This window comes from Microcebus murinus, chromosome 17 (genome assembly GCF_040939455.1).
Source record: "Microcebus murinus isolate Inina chromosome 17, M.murinus_Inina_mat1.0, whole genome shotgun sequence".
Taxonomy (NCBI): domain Eukaryota; kingdom Metazoa; phylum Chordata; class Mammalia; order Primates; family Cheirogaleidae; genus Microcebus; species Microcebus murinus.
In genome coordinates, this window is record NC_134120.1 from 52,283,523 (window position 1) to 52,297,834 (window position 14,312).

The 14,312-nt window shown below is 36.8% G+C and overlaps 1 protein-coding gene across 2 annotated transcripts in view; it reads right to left on the reverse strand.

Moving 5' to 3' along the window:
- The window catches only part of L3MBTL4 (L3MBTL histone methyl-lysine binding protein 4), a 436,533-nt gene that overhangs the window by 367,581 nt on the left and 54,640 nt on the right, over positions 1–14,312 (reverse strand). Inside the window, exon 3 of one of the 2 annotated variants that reach the window (XM_075993669.1) lies at positions 5,709–5,747. The exons of the other annotated variant lie outside the window; for it this stretch is intronic. The gene's annotated coding sequence lies outside the window, so the exon portion shown is untranslated. The remainder of the gene's footprint in view (positions 1–5,708; positions 5,748–14,312) is intronic. 2 annotated transcript variants of the gene reach the window in all.

Genomic DNA, 14,312 nt, shown 5'->3' on the forward strand with positions numbered 1-14,312 from the left:
ACAGTATGCCATGTCTGATAACAAAACACATTTTGTACATTTTAACACATGTTAAATCAGGATGGCATTGCAGTGCTGCCAACCAGGTAGCAGTTCTTATGTAACTGTATCACCGCCTTCCCAAGCACAGATTTCGCTTGCTATGCCTCCTGGCAGCTTGACAGAACATCTGTAACTCTTTAATGCTTTGGTCAACAAACCATTTGCAGACTATCTGAAAAAGGAATAGGAGTCCTAGTCGTTGTCAGGTAAACTGTCTGGTGATACCATCAAAATGTGCAGAATGCATGCCAACAGCATGGAAGAAAATCCCAGAGACAATATTAAAGCACTCTTTTAAGAAATGATTCAATATTAACACCCCAGAGGGTACAGAGATTGATACTGTGTAAGAAAACACAGACAGTGATGACTGAGTCAAAAGTGATTCAGTTCTCAGACTCAGAAGGTGACAAAGTTTTGGAAAAACTCATCTTCTTTACTATATTCAAGAGTGATAAATAAAAACATACATTTTAAAAAGTATGCATTCTTTCAAAAAATATGCATTCTTAGTAATAAGAAAACATAGTAAGATTGTTTAATTGGCATTGCTTTTTCTTTCTAGTGGTCCTTAAAATAATGGAGCACTTACAAGTAATAGTGCATTAGAGGAAATGCAGTAATTTCTATAAGGAAGTCATGCATAGCAAACTTATACTTTATATGTGGCCACAGTCACTAAAAGGACGAGTTTAGTGTACTGCTAGACATTAATATTTGATATTCGGGGTTTTATAGAAGGTATGGTTTATTTTGGAATAAGGAAATTTCTTTGTGATTCCCAAAAAGATATGAGTTGATTTCCTTACCATATTGCCCATGTAATTTTAACCCACAATTGACAATTTTATCTTTTTATATTTGCTCTGCCAAATCTGAGTCTCAGTTTAAATAAGATAATGAAATTTGTTTCTGAAGTGTCCCCTTTGTATATGGCCAAAGTCACTAAAAGGAAAATATAACTCCAGCAACACTATAAAAAGCAGGTACTAAGACCTCTCCTGAGCCATTAATGTTTTACCTTTGTCTCTCCACAATCAGTCTTTCTAAGATATCAAGGCTCTCAGAAATCAATTACTCTTGTAGAGATAAAAATAATATGCTCTCCCAGCACTCTAATTATATGGGTATTAGAGTGTCATGACTGTCTAAAATCAATAGGAATTTGCAAACTAAAAATAATGCATGCTCCTTTGCTCCAAGGATATGCTTTAAAGATCACTTATCAAATTTGAGTTATTCTTCCAATGGCCAAATATAGTCACTTCTTAATTCCTAATACTTTTAATTCACTTATTAAATCAAATCTAGCTGTTGAAGGTTTAAATTAAAGGTCACAGGTAGTCATAGGCCAGATCTGTAATGTTACTTGCTTCTAAAAGCCATTCAATTCTATAAAAAAAAAAAAAAAAAAAAAATTCATTGAGGACATCTGAATAGAATGCAATATTTTATGGCAAACCAATACTTCCTCAAATGACAAAAAGCAAATAAAATGCTAAACTGAGAAAGGCATCAGAGAGCTATGAAAATGATGAGAACTAGAAGGGATAAGATTAACTTAAAAATAAAAACAAAAAACCGAACCTCAAAGAGTAAGTTGTTGATCTACAGCAACATTTCCCTATTGTATTTGCACAGGTAAAGGATCATGGTGACGCTGACATGATGTTTGAGGCTAGAGGGTCAAAACTAGAATCTTGAAGGCCCTCAAACACAAGATCAGTTTTACTCTGATATTTAGCAAAGTGAAAAGCAAAAAAGCTAAGCCATAAGCACCTGTACAGCGAGTAGAGTTTTCTTCTAGTCTCACAGTACTGTGAAGGCAAAGACCAGACTTGAAGATTCAACAAGGAGAGGAGGTGAACCCAACAGATTTTCAGTTAAATTTCCGAAGGGGGATTTCTGAGGAATAGGCACCAACAAGAGATAGACCGGGGGAGCATGTATAGAAACTGTAACCCAACTTCACCTCAGCTAGACAAAGGGTGATCAACCCCCTGATGTATCTGCCTTTCAGAGGAAAGAATGAACCCTCTCTAGAGGAAAATAACATCAATATATAACATTTATACCCTCTATAACTTTTATTCACAATGCCTGCCATTAAATCAAAAATTACTAGACATAATAAGAGATAAGATAATATGACCTAAAGCTAGAATAAACCCATAGGTGATACAGATTTGGAATTAACATCAGAGACTTTAAAATAATTCTGATTAATATGTTCAAGATAATTAAGGAAAAAAAATGTGAAAATAGGTGAAAGGCAGATGTTTTCACCAGATATTTGAAACATATAAAAAGAACAAAATGGAAATCCTAGAAGTATGTGACATAATGTCTGAAACCCATTGAAAGATGGGTTTAACAGCAGATTGACATTGCAGTAATCTAAATAAAAAGTCAGTAGAAAATGTCCAAACTGACAGAGAGGAAGAATGGAAAACACAGAAAAATGTCATAAAATATATATAGATCGCAGTGAAAATATGTAAAATGTAACATAAGTCCCAAAACAGGAAAAAAGTGAGAGAATCAGTGATAACCAATGTTTGAAGAGAAATTGCCAAAAATGTTCTAAAACTGATGAAAATCATCAAGCTACAGAATTTCAAGATAATTCCTAGAAGAGAAATGCATAAAAATATTAAACATAAGACACATGGTAGAATTTTCATAGTACACTTCTAATAACAAAATGTTCACTGATGTCAAGTTCAATAATAAGCAAAACTAACCTAAAGTAAGTCAAGATATTTGCTACCTTTAGAAAACAGTATCTGGAAGGCAATATTAAAAAGGGGCTTCTGGGGTCCTGGTAATCTTTCCTTCCTTCCCTTCCTTCCCTTCCTTCCCTTCCTTCCGTTCCTTTCTTCCCTTTCTTCCTTTCTTTCTTTCTTTTTTTCCTTAGCAAGGCCTATCACTTCAGAAATTATTTCTTAACATAGTTTCCAGACACATAATTGTGTTTACTTTATAAAAATTTCACTAAGCTGAACATGTATGTTCTATGCACGTTGTACGTGTATGTGTGTGTGTGTATATATATATGAATTCAATAAAAAGTTACTTGAATAAAAGAAGTTTTATGAACTTGAACTAAGATACAGGCATATCATAGTAAGAGTGCTAATATAAAAAAGATGAGAAAAATGTATAGAAAAAGGTGCTCAACATCACTAGTCCTCAGGGAAATGCAAATCCAAACCACAATGAGGTGTCACCTCACACCTGTTAGGATGGCTATCATGTTAAAAAAAAAAAAAAGGTAAGTATTGGCAAGCATATGGGGAAAAGGGATCCCTTGTGCACTGTTAGTAGAAATGTAAATTGGTAAAGCCACTATGAAAAACACTATGGATATTCCTCAAAATACTAATTATATGATCACCTTAGGATCCAGCAATCCCACATTTGGATACATATTTAAAGGAACAGAAACCAGGATTTGAAGAGATATGCACACTCTCATGTTCACGTTAGCATTATTCATAATAGCCAAAATATGGAAACAACCTAAATGTCCACTGACAGATGAACAGATAAAGAAGATGTGCTATGCATATATAATAGAATACTATTCGACCTTTAAAAAGAAGAAAGTCTTGCCATTGGCAACAATATGAATGGATTTAGAGGGCATTACATAAAGTGAAATAAGCCAGACACAGAAAGACAAATCCTGTATTATCTCATATATATGTGGGAACTAAAATATTTAAATTCATAAAAGCAGAGTATAAGTGATGGTTGCCAGGGGCTGGCAAAAGGGGGAAATGGAGAGGTTATGGTTAAAGGGTACAAAGTTTCAGTTATGCAAGAAAAGTAAGTCCTAGAGAGATCTACTATACGGCATAATGCCTAGAACTAAAATACTTACTGTATTGTATACTTAAAATTTGTTAAGAGGGTAGATCTTTTTTTTTTTTTTTTTTAAGAAATAGGGTCTTTCTCTGTCACCTCGGCTAAAGTGCAATGGCACAATCATAGCTCACTGCAACCTCAAACTCCTGGGCTCAAGTGATCCTCTCACCTCAGCTCTGCATGTAGCTGGGACTACAGGCATCTGCCACCATGCCCAGCTAATTTTTTAATTTTTTGTAGAGACAAGGTCTCATTATGTTGCCCAGGCTGGTTTCAAACTCAGGGGGCTCAAGCAGTCCTCAAGAGGGTAGATCTTATGTTCAGTGTTCTTACCACAAAAAAAATGTAAAACCACAATAATAATAACACAGATGTTAAGAGGAAATTTGGGTAGGTGATGGATGTGTTTATAGCCTTGACAGTGGTGATGGTTTCATGGGTATATATTTATCCCCAAACTCATCAAGATGTCTACATTAAATATGTATAACTTTTTATATGTCAATCATACCTTGATAAACTGTTCTAAAAATTAATTAATTAAAAAGTGGGAAGAATGACATGATTATTTCAACAGATACAAAAAAAAGCAACTGACATAATTTAACACCAATTCCTGACTTTTAAAGAACATGCTGTTATTAAACAAAAATAGATCCTCGTTTACTTAGTGGTGAGTTAAAAAAAAAAAAAGAAAGGAACTATCTAATTGTGATAAAGAATAGCTATAATAGATAGATACTCAAACAGTATACATAACGGTGAATTATTGAAAGCTTTTCTCCTGAGACAGAAAACAAAATATGGATTCCACTATCATTACTTCTATCAATATTTTACTAGATGTCCAAACCAGCATAATGATGCATGAAAAAAGAAAAAAAAGCATAAGGATTGGAAAGGAAAAAAGAAAACTCTCATTAGGAGGCGACATGATTCCAAACACAAAAAAAATCCAAGAAAATCAACTAACTACTTATTTCTATAAGTGAATTTACCAAGATTGCTACACAAAGTTAATATAAAAAGTTAATTTTGTTTCTATGTATTATCAACAAAAAATAAAATTCAAAAATGACATTTACAATACCATTAATTAAAATTAAAAATCTAATACTAAATCTAACAAAAGATGTATCAGCCCTCTATGCTGAAAACTACTAAGAAAAATTTTCAAACACCCAAGTAAATGCAAAAATACACCATATGCATGGGCTAGAAGATTTGATCAATTCTTCCTGAAGCAATCAATGGATTCAACACAATCTAATAAAAATCTTAATAAATGTATTTTTTTAAAGAAATTGATAAACTGATCCTAACATTTATATGGAAACCCAGAGGGCCACGAATAAGAAGAACAAATCTAGATGGCTTACACTACCAGATATCAAGATGTTACAAAGCTGCAATAATCATAACAGTGTAATGCCAACATAAAAATAAACAGGCACCCATGGAACAGATTAGACAGTTCAGAAACAGACATATAATTTATGACAAGGAAACACAATTTTAAATAAGGAAATGCAATAGGGCATACAAAGGAAAAACATGGTCTTTAGTGAATAGTGCAGAGGACAGTAGATGTCTCTATGGTGTAAAAACAATCTCGATCTCTACCTGACCTGTACACCAAAAGGAAGTCCACATGTATTGTAGATCTGAATGTAAAAGATAAAACAGCAAAGCTTTTAGAAAAAAGCCAAACCAGCAAATATCTTCATGGCCTTAGGTAACTATTACTTAAGAAATACACAATAAGGTACCAACCGCAAAGGAAAAAGTGTACACACCTGACTTCCATATCACATGCTCTATTAATATCTTCTGATCTGGAAGGAAAAAAGTGGTTGATGAAATTAATATGAACTCTATTGTGACCATTTGTCATTTGTACCTCCTTAACATCTATTAACAGATCCTCACGCACATTATGAGTCGTGCCCTCCCCAAGGCAGAGGCCAGAAAACCTTGTAACCACAGATGTCCCTGAGGATAGGATACAGGCAGTGGCCTTGCTTCTGCAGGGAAATACACAGGGAAGCTATACCATGGCTACACGATTTCTCCATTTGTTCATGGCAAGGTTCCTGTGTGCTGAGAATTTAAAACAAAGAAGGTACAGCCACTAGTCTCAAAGCTGAAAGACATTGAAAACAGACTTCTTTCAGGAACTTTAAACTCAAAAATATTTTCCTTCTTAGTTTCCATTTACTCCTAAATTGTTCTTCGTATCTTCCAAAAGAATAGTTAAATATCATACAAGGTTTATATAAACTCTTATTTTAAGAGCCAACTATACCTCCTGTGACCTTCTAGAATAAACTAAATGAACAAAATTATAGTTTTTCAATAAACTGAGCTAAACATATGTAAATTATAACTTACCACAAATAAATGCAAGTTAGCACAGTGTTTTTCTAAAAGGGCACATTCTGTTTCATGAGCCTTCCACATATTTTGTCTCTATTAAACATACACTTGAAAAACTATGATGGAAAATAGACTTGCTGCCCCTCACATAACTCATAGCATGATACAAATCAACAAAACTATTCGTGAGGTAGCACTAAAACCAGAGCTTTCAAAAGACCAGGATTAAAGAAAAAAAAAGTATGCATATTTACTTGCTATTAATCACATGTCTTCTTTTTCAATAAGCATTTTGAATACAGAATTTTTATATTATACATCATGAGATAAGATTTCTACAGACTTTAGTTAAGCAGATGTGATGAAATAAAAGGCGTAAAAGTAGGAGTGCTAGGTTTTTAATATGAATTCTGTCAAGAACACACTAAGCATGTTTCTTCAAAGATTTTAAATAAATTAACTCTTTATTCATTTGAAATGCTTTCAATAATACTATTGTAAAGCAAGGTATTTGTTGGGTTTTTTGTTTTCTTTTAAAGAGGAAAAGCCTGAAAGTCAAAATACTAGAGTAGTAACCTTCTTCCATTTTGTCTATAAAGCGCTTCAGAACTCAAACCAAATAGATAACTATTGTCAAAATGCTCACAATGAACAATCCACCAGCTGGAACCAACTGGATGGAATTGTTCTAAAGAATTATCATTACATTAAAGGACATAGCAATAGCTTCAGTAAGTTCTGCTCAATGACTTAAAATCTATCCATTTAATGTATCAGCCTCCTGAAATACTGAAAATACACTAACTGGCATGATGTATGACTAAACAGTGGACTGGGTAAGGATAAAATCTGGCACCCCATTTTATCCTCATTTCTCATTTGAATTATTTTCTAACCCATGTGTATAAAGAACAAAGTAGTGAGTTCCTGCTGTAGCACTGTGTGCATGAGAAGCGGGTCCTCAGTGTGAGTGCAGGAACAACAGCCCAGTGGGGTTGGTCACTTCCATTTCTAGGAGACCGCTAAGGGCTCCCTCAGCAGCAGGCTAGACCTCCAAGGCTCCTCCACATAGTGTCACTGGGCAAAGCCCTCAAAAACAAGGCCCTGAATGTCACACTGTCTGCTCTAAGCTCTCTTTCTAGGGACTAACAAAAGTCCTATGTCTCACCTAACCTTTCTGCGTCTATGCATTTTAAAAGCCCAAATAGTTCTGGTCTATTCTCTAGAATCCCTGTGTTTGCCAGGACCTGGTGCAAGATGACATTTACACAGCAAACAGTGCTTTGGGGAAGCAGAGGGCACCGCTCTCACCATGGCAAAGCCACAGGCCAAGGCTCAGAAAGGAGATGGCACTCAATGGCATGGAGGCCAGCATTCTGCCAAACCCTCCAAGTACAATGACTTAAATATTCATGTGTGCATCCTCCTCATTATAAACATACAGCCATGCATCATTTAATGGCAGGATAGGTTCTGAGAAACAGGTTGTTGGGCAACCTCATTGTTTTGCCAACATCCTAGCACATACTCACATAACCTCAGTGGCGCAGCCCACCACACACCTAGGCTGTATGGTGTCGCCTATTACTGCGAGGCCACGCACCTGTACGGCATGTGACTGTACTGAATCCTGTAGGCAACTGGAACACAACAGGAAGTATTTGTGTATCTAAACACATGTAAACATAAAAAGGTACAGTAAAAATACAGTATAAAAGATTTTTAAAAACTGGTACATCTGTATAGGACATGTACAAGGAAGGAGCTTGCAGACTGGAAGTTGCTCTGGACGCATCAGTGAGTGAGTGTGAGTTGAGTATGAAGGTCTGGGGCATTACTGTGGACCACTGTGGACTGTATAAACTCCGGATACTTGGGCTACACTAAATTTGTTAAAAAAATATTTTTCTTTCTTCAATAATAAATTAACCTAAACTTACTGTAACTTTTTGACCTTATAAAGCTTATAAAGTAGGTTTGTTTATACCAGTATCACCCCAAACATGTGAATGATGAAAAGGGATTTTTCAGCTCCATTATCATCTCATGGGACCACCATCATAAATGTGGCCCACCGCTGACCGAAACACCATTGTGCAACACGTGACTATATCTGACTTTAGCTCTCTTTCATTCAAAGCACTGATATCTTATCAAGTTAGTTTCCACTTGAAACCTTGTTTCAGCCTGCTAACGTCTATCCAAAAAAAGTAATTAAGAAACCCAATTTATCTCAAAAAGAAATAGTGATGACAGGCTGGAGTCTTTGATACTACTGTCCATTTTTCTTGGTTACTTTCTCATCAAGCCTTGAAACAGTATGTAAAATTCCTAAGTCTTTATTGGACAGAACTTCATAAAAGAAAATTTAGTAATATGTAAAAGCACCAAAAAAAAAAAAAAATTCTGAACATTTAGATAACTAGTACCTTCTTTCCAATTTGCAGCTGATTTAATTTTTATAGCTTTTCTATAACACCAGCCACCCCTATCACCTCCTGCCAATGGTCTATTCTAATTCCAGGTAGTGAAGATTTGAGAGAAAAGAGATTGTTCTTCTTCTTAATAGGAATGCAGGTGTTCTCCAAATGCTGATTGCCTGGTTTCAAATTGCCCTTATCAAAATGCCACATATACAGATGCAACTGTGAAAATTCCCCTCGACTACTGGGCCCCAATTATCACAATCAGGACTTTTGAAAAAAAATAATTATAGAAAAGTCAAACCACATGCATATAGGACAGAGAATGGTAAGATTTTTCTGGTCACTTGATGGATAAATCAGTTGCCTAAGCCTTGCAGATTATGTAAAAAGCATGAATTGTGATACAACCATCAAAATGGAATTACTCATGCATGCATCCATTGAAAGCTTTATCTTTGGGCTGACTTCATTTAGTGCTTCAAAGTTCAGAACATAATCTCATTACCTCACTGTTCTCTTTCAGTTCCCTGTGAGGACACAAAACTAAAGCCACTAGAAAATGTCCTCACCCAAGCCATGGACAGATAAAGACACAGCAGAGCAAACTTTGGGAAAGGTACCTGTCCTAGTCACAGCCTCACCTACCTTTCCTCCCCATCAAGGTACAGAAAACAATCTCACTATAAATTAAACAGCTCACTATAAATTAAGTAATTCATTGCTCTGGAGTTCACAACCTAGTCTGTAAAATCAATGGGTTAGATTACCCTAGAAAATGACCTTTAAGACTTCTTCCAGGTCTAACACTTCCCTAAGAGCACCTATTAAATGAACTTGTGCTTGATGGAAACAGTTTTTGAAACACTGATGCAAGTCAATCCAACCCTCATATTTTCAGAACAGAAACTAAAGCCCAAACCGATGAGAGACAAGGTCACGCAGCTTGCTGACAACAGGCTCAGACCTAGATCCCTGGCCCGAGCCCACTCCAAGGAGGCCCGCACTTTGTCCCACTGCCTAGTGAAAAGTCCCCTCTGAAAAGGAAAGAAATGGTCAATGTTGCCACACTTTAAAGCACTCCTCCAAAACGGCACGAAGTTTTTAAATAGAATATTAAAAGAAGAGTCACCCAAAAAGGAAGAAGGCTGTAGAAAAAGTCTAAGGCCTATGGATAAGAAAGTAACATCTTCTCATCGTGCCACCTACTCCAGTTGCCCAGCCCCACTTCCTGTGCTCCTCAAGCCAACCCCAAGACCTTGTAGGATCTGACCTCGCACAAGGTTCAGAAAGTCTCTGTGCGTGTAAGTTTACACTGTCTACACTCAGAAACTTGGCTCTTCAAATACACAGGTTACACTTTATGCACAGAGAAAACAGATGAGAGGCCAGTCCCCAGAAGTGAGGTGACCAGCGGAGAGAGACGAGTGAGAGGGAGTGTGGCCTGAGGCCCCACAGAAGAGCCCCGTGCAGACACCTGAGCAGCAGGAGAACGAGGACTGAGTGGGTGAACTTGCGTTCTTATTTGTCTTGTTACATATTCCAGCTGAGAGTCCTGGTAGGATTTCAGGTTGCAAAAATGTCCTGCAAAGAACACCATTCTGGTCTTTTCATACAGTATTTACTGATTAAAATCTAATGCTTTCATTTTGTGCCAATTACTTTCATAGCCCAGACCTACAACATAAACTCAGTCATTTAAGACATTCAACATTCAGAAATTACTTAAAAGTATAAAATTAAGTAGCTTTTTAAATTCTTGGGTCAACATTTAATAACACTATCATGACCTCAAACAATTACTTAGTATATTCCTGAGCAAATTGGTGAAATAAATTTTCACTGAACACTTTTTCCATTTGCATGTAGATAACTATTTAGAAGAAGAGGGTTATGCTATAATAGAAAGTACAAAAAGTAGAAAAAAATATTTTTCTAAAGCATTCTAAATAAGTTGTTTGTTCTAGGGGTTTCTGAGGGAAATTTTACAATGAAACAATTTTAATCTCTGAAAAAATTCCCAGAATTAGAGACGCCAACATTCTGTTGAAGCACTAGGCAACCAAAGCAGATCTTTATAAAGAGAGAGAGAGAGAGAGAGAGAGAGAGAGAGAGAGAGAGAGAGAGACCTGTGTTTACAGATAGATTTGTTTTCAATCAAAGAGACGGCACCTTCTCTGCGTCTCACTCTTCACGTTCCCCCACGTGTGTGGGGAGCAGAAGGCAGCAGACACGACACTTTAAAGGGGGTATGGACTGGGAGCTCACGGCCCTCCCTTTTTCTCTTCTTTTTGTGTTTCATAATTAATTAAGCATGAGCTGATGATTCACATCACCACATGACATACTTAATAACAATTAGGCAAGTAAAAGGTAATTCTCTGTCTCATGAATGCAATACTTAACACAGAAATAGAACTCCATGAGGATGATGTGAAGAAAGCCAGGACGAGACAGAAGATTAAATCAGTCACTCCTCTATTCTAGAGATTTTCACTTTTCTAAGATCCTATATATCAAACATTCAAAAACTTTAAAAAAAGTTAATTAATTCTGAAAGTGGACTTATCGCTTTAATGTTATAAAGAGATAAACTGGGAGATCAAAGGCTGAACAAGAAAAATGAAGAGAATAACACTAGACTGTGAAATGGTGATTAAATCACAACCCCCGAGCATGTCAGTGGGTGTGGTTAAACTGCTCTCACATTAGATGTTTGACACTCTCAAGAATGACACTGCACAGGCAGACTGGGTAATGATGATCATAACAATACCAGTCATCGTAAAAACGGAAGGAGCAAAAGCAAGAATCCTTACTGACTTTTAACTACGGCCTGCAATGTGTTAAGCACGGGACACAGAGCAGGACGCCGAGATTCACACCCTCATCAAGAGAAAATGCTCAAGGCCACTGCAGCCCAAGCAGAGCCAAGACTCAAACACAGATCTTCTCACACTAAATCCAGTTCTCTCTACAGCATAAATAGTAATGACAGTCTACCAGACTCTCCTCCCAACAACTCCGCTTCTGTATTTTTACACGGGGAGTCGCCCGGTGAGCACATGACTGTAGCCCCAGCAACGACAGAGCCAGGCTGACCTCCAGACCCAAGCAGGGCAACCCAGATTCTTTTTCAAGAAATCTGGGACAGAAACTAAGGTCGATCAGAATAATCCTTCTCTAGTGTAGCTGGATTGCAACACATAGACTGGGAATTGTTGGCGGAACTTATTTTCCTCATGTAGAAATGGAGAAAACCAGACTGCACTGAGAGGAAAATGGAGGAGGTCACAAAGACATGTACAAGCAGAGTCTCCAACAGTGTGCCAATCTCAGGTCACTTCTTCAACTGGCTGCAATCCCATCCACGGATTCCAGGGACAGCATCAGGAGTTTCCCAATGTACATCATCTTCTTCCTTAGGCTGCCTCTATAGGGTCTCTGCTCTGCTCAACCAAAGTGCCTAAGTGTTAAAAATAAACTTCACGAACAGGTGCCAGGCCCTGCACCGGGACACCTCACATACGCTGTCTCTACATTTTCTCTGCTCAGTACCCCTCTCTCTGTCTGCTAACAGCACCCCTCTGCTGGAAAACTCTTCCTGCCCCCTCACGCCCACACCAGCCATGCGGGTCTAGTGAGGGATGGCTACCTTCACTAATACCATCTACAGAACTCTACACTATCCCTGTGAAGTATCATGATAACATTTTTTAGGACCAAGAGATAAAAGTAAGATCATTATAACCAGTTTTAAAAAGAAGCTCAGAGAAATAAAGTATCTTGCCCCAAATCACAACACCAATAAATTATACTGCCAGTATGTTAACCCAAGTATCTCTGACTTTAAAATGTGCACTTTTTCCAATATAGCACTTCCCCTCCCTAGTCATCTGTAACATCTTAGTAACAACTTATGAACCAATATTCACTGACCACTTTCTGTACAGGGTATTGGAAAGTAATGAGAAAAGAAAAGCAATAGAAAATGGGGAAATAAATGAAGTTTTTGATTAGAAATGTGAAATCACAATTCCCAATACTGGCTTTTCCGGGGGCGAGGTAGAAGGAAGGGCAGGCAGTGTGTGTGTGTGTTTCCTTTCCGGAAAACTGGGTAAGTCACAAAGCACAGATTCCCAAGTAAAGCACCCACCTACTGTGAACTAGAGGAATAACCTCTATTCTAAAACATTTTTCCCATGGTCCCTGTGAAAACCAAAAGGATGTTCTCTATGATATATTATAGATAAAATGGTCTAGAACAAATACTGGGGACAAAGTTAAATTAAAAAGTGTGGCAACCAAATGTGAGGACAATTCTTTGTGTTTTGTAAATATATTATGGCAAGAAAAGTTTCCAAAGTGTTTATTCATGCCGCTGTTGATACGTTCATATTTCTTTTTAAACTTAAGCTTGCATATTTATATTTGCAATCAATAAAATTATGATCGTCACCAAAAACATCTATTAAATGCTGAGATTACATAAAGTACATATTAATATATTTTATGCAGTAAACACGCCTCCTTCCAGACAAAAAGCTTTATAAAGGTTACAAAATGTATAAACATTATGTTTTATATAGGCAAAATAAAGAGGAAAAGACAGAGAGAGAGACAAAAGAAAGAGAAAAGAAATGTACCATTCAGTGGAATATCTAAGGGGCTATTTTCCTTCTAGCTTTGTGACATAAAGATATATGCTATGAAGTCAAAAAGAAATAAAAGTAGGTTAGCCATAATTGCACAGGATAATAACTATTTAGGCTCTAAGTTATTGTGTCTGCTGCTTCCTTAGAAGAAGAAAGAAATGGAGAATTTCTTCTGCTGTCACTTTCCTATTTGAAAACAGACATTTTAGCCATCTACAGAACAGGGCTCAGGTTTCTCTCACAAAGATAAGGCAGCAACCATAGAGTGGTTGAATCATCAGATCCCACATTCCAGATAAAGAAAACAATACCCACAGAGCAAGAAGAGCTTGTAAAGTCAAGGCAAGAACAAAATCCAGGCTACTATCTCCTAATACAAACTGGCTCCTCAGTCCCTTCAGCCTTCTGCAAAAATGCCAGCTTTTAAAGTTACCTGAAATGCTGAATTGCCTGTGAGCAAACGATCTTCAAATTGCCACTGCTTCTTCAAGGGACATCAGAGTTTGCCCTAAGTCACTCTTTTTAAAAAATAATTACCTAGGCTGAATTGACTTAAGCAACGTTACTTCCTGAACTAAATAAGGAGGTTACTGTCGATGTATAAAAAACTGGAAAAACCACCCAGCCTTGGCCAAATGCACCTCACTGGGCACACCAAATGGAGAGCACTCCGTTAGGAGAGAGGGCGGGAAGGGTGGCCGTAGCACACTCTTGCAAATTCAATTATATATGTGCCTGGGCTAGATTAAGAAAAGTAAATTCCAATCTTTTAATTCAATAGTCGTTTCCTTCTCTAAATGCATAAACTTAAAAACTATGTATAAACTTCATAAATGTAATAACTAAATTTAATAATTTCTCCATATAGAACACACAAGTAATTTAATATGTACTTCCTGGCACAGTAGAAACTTGAAATTGTCTATCCACAGATGATCACCACATT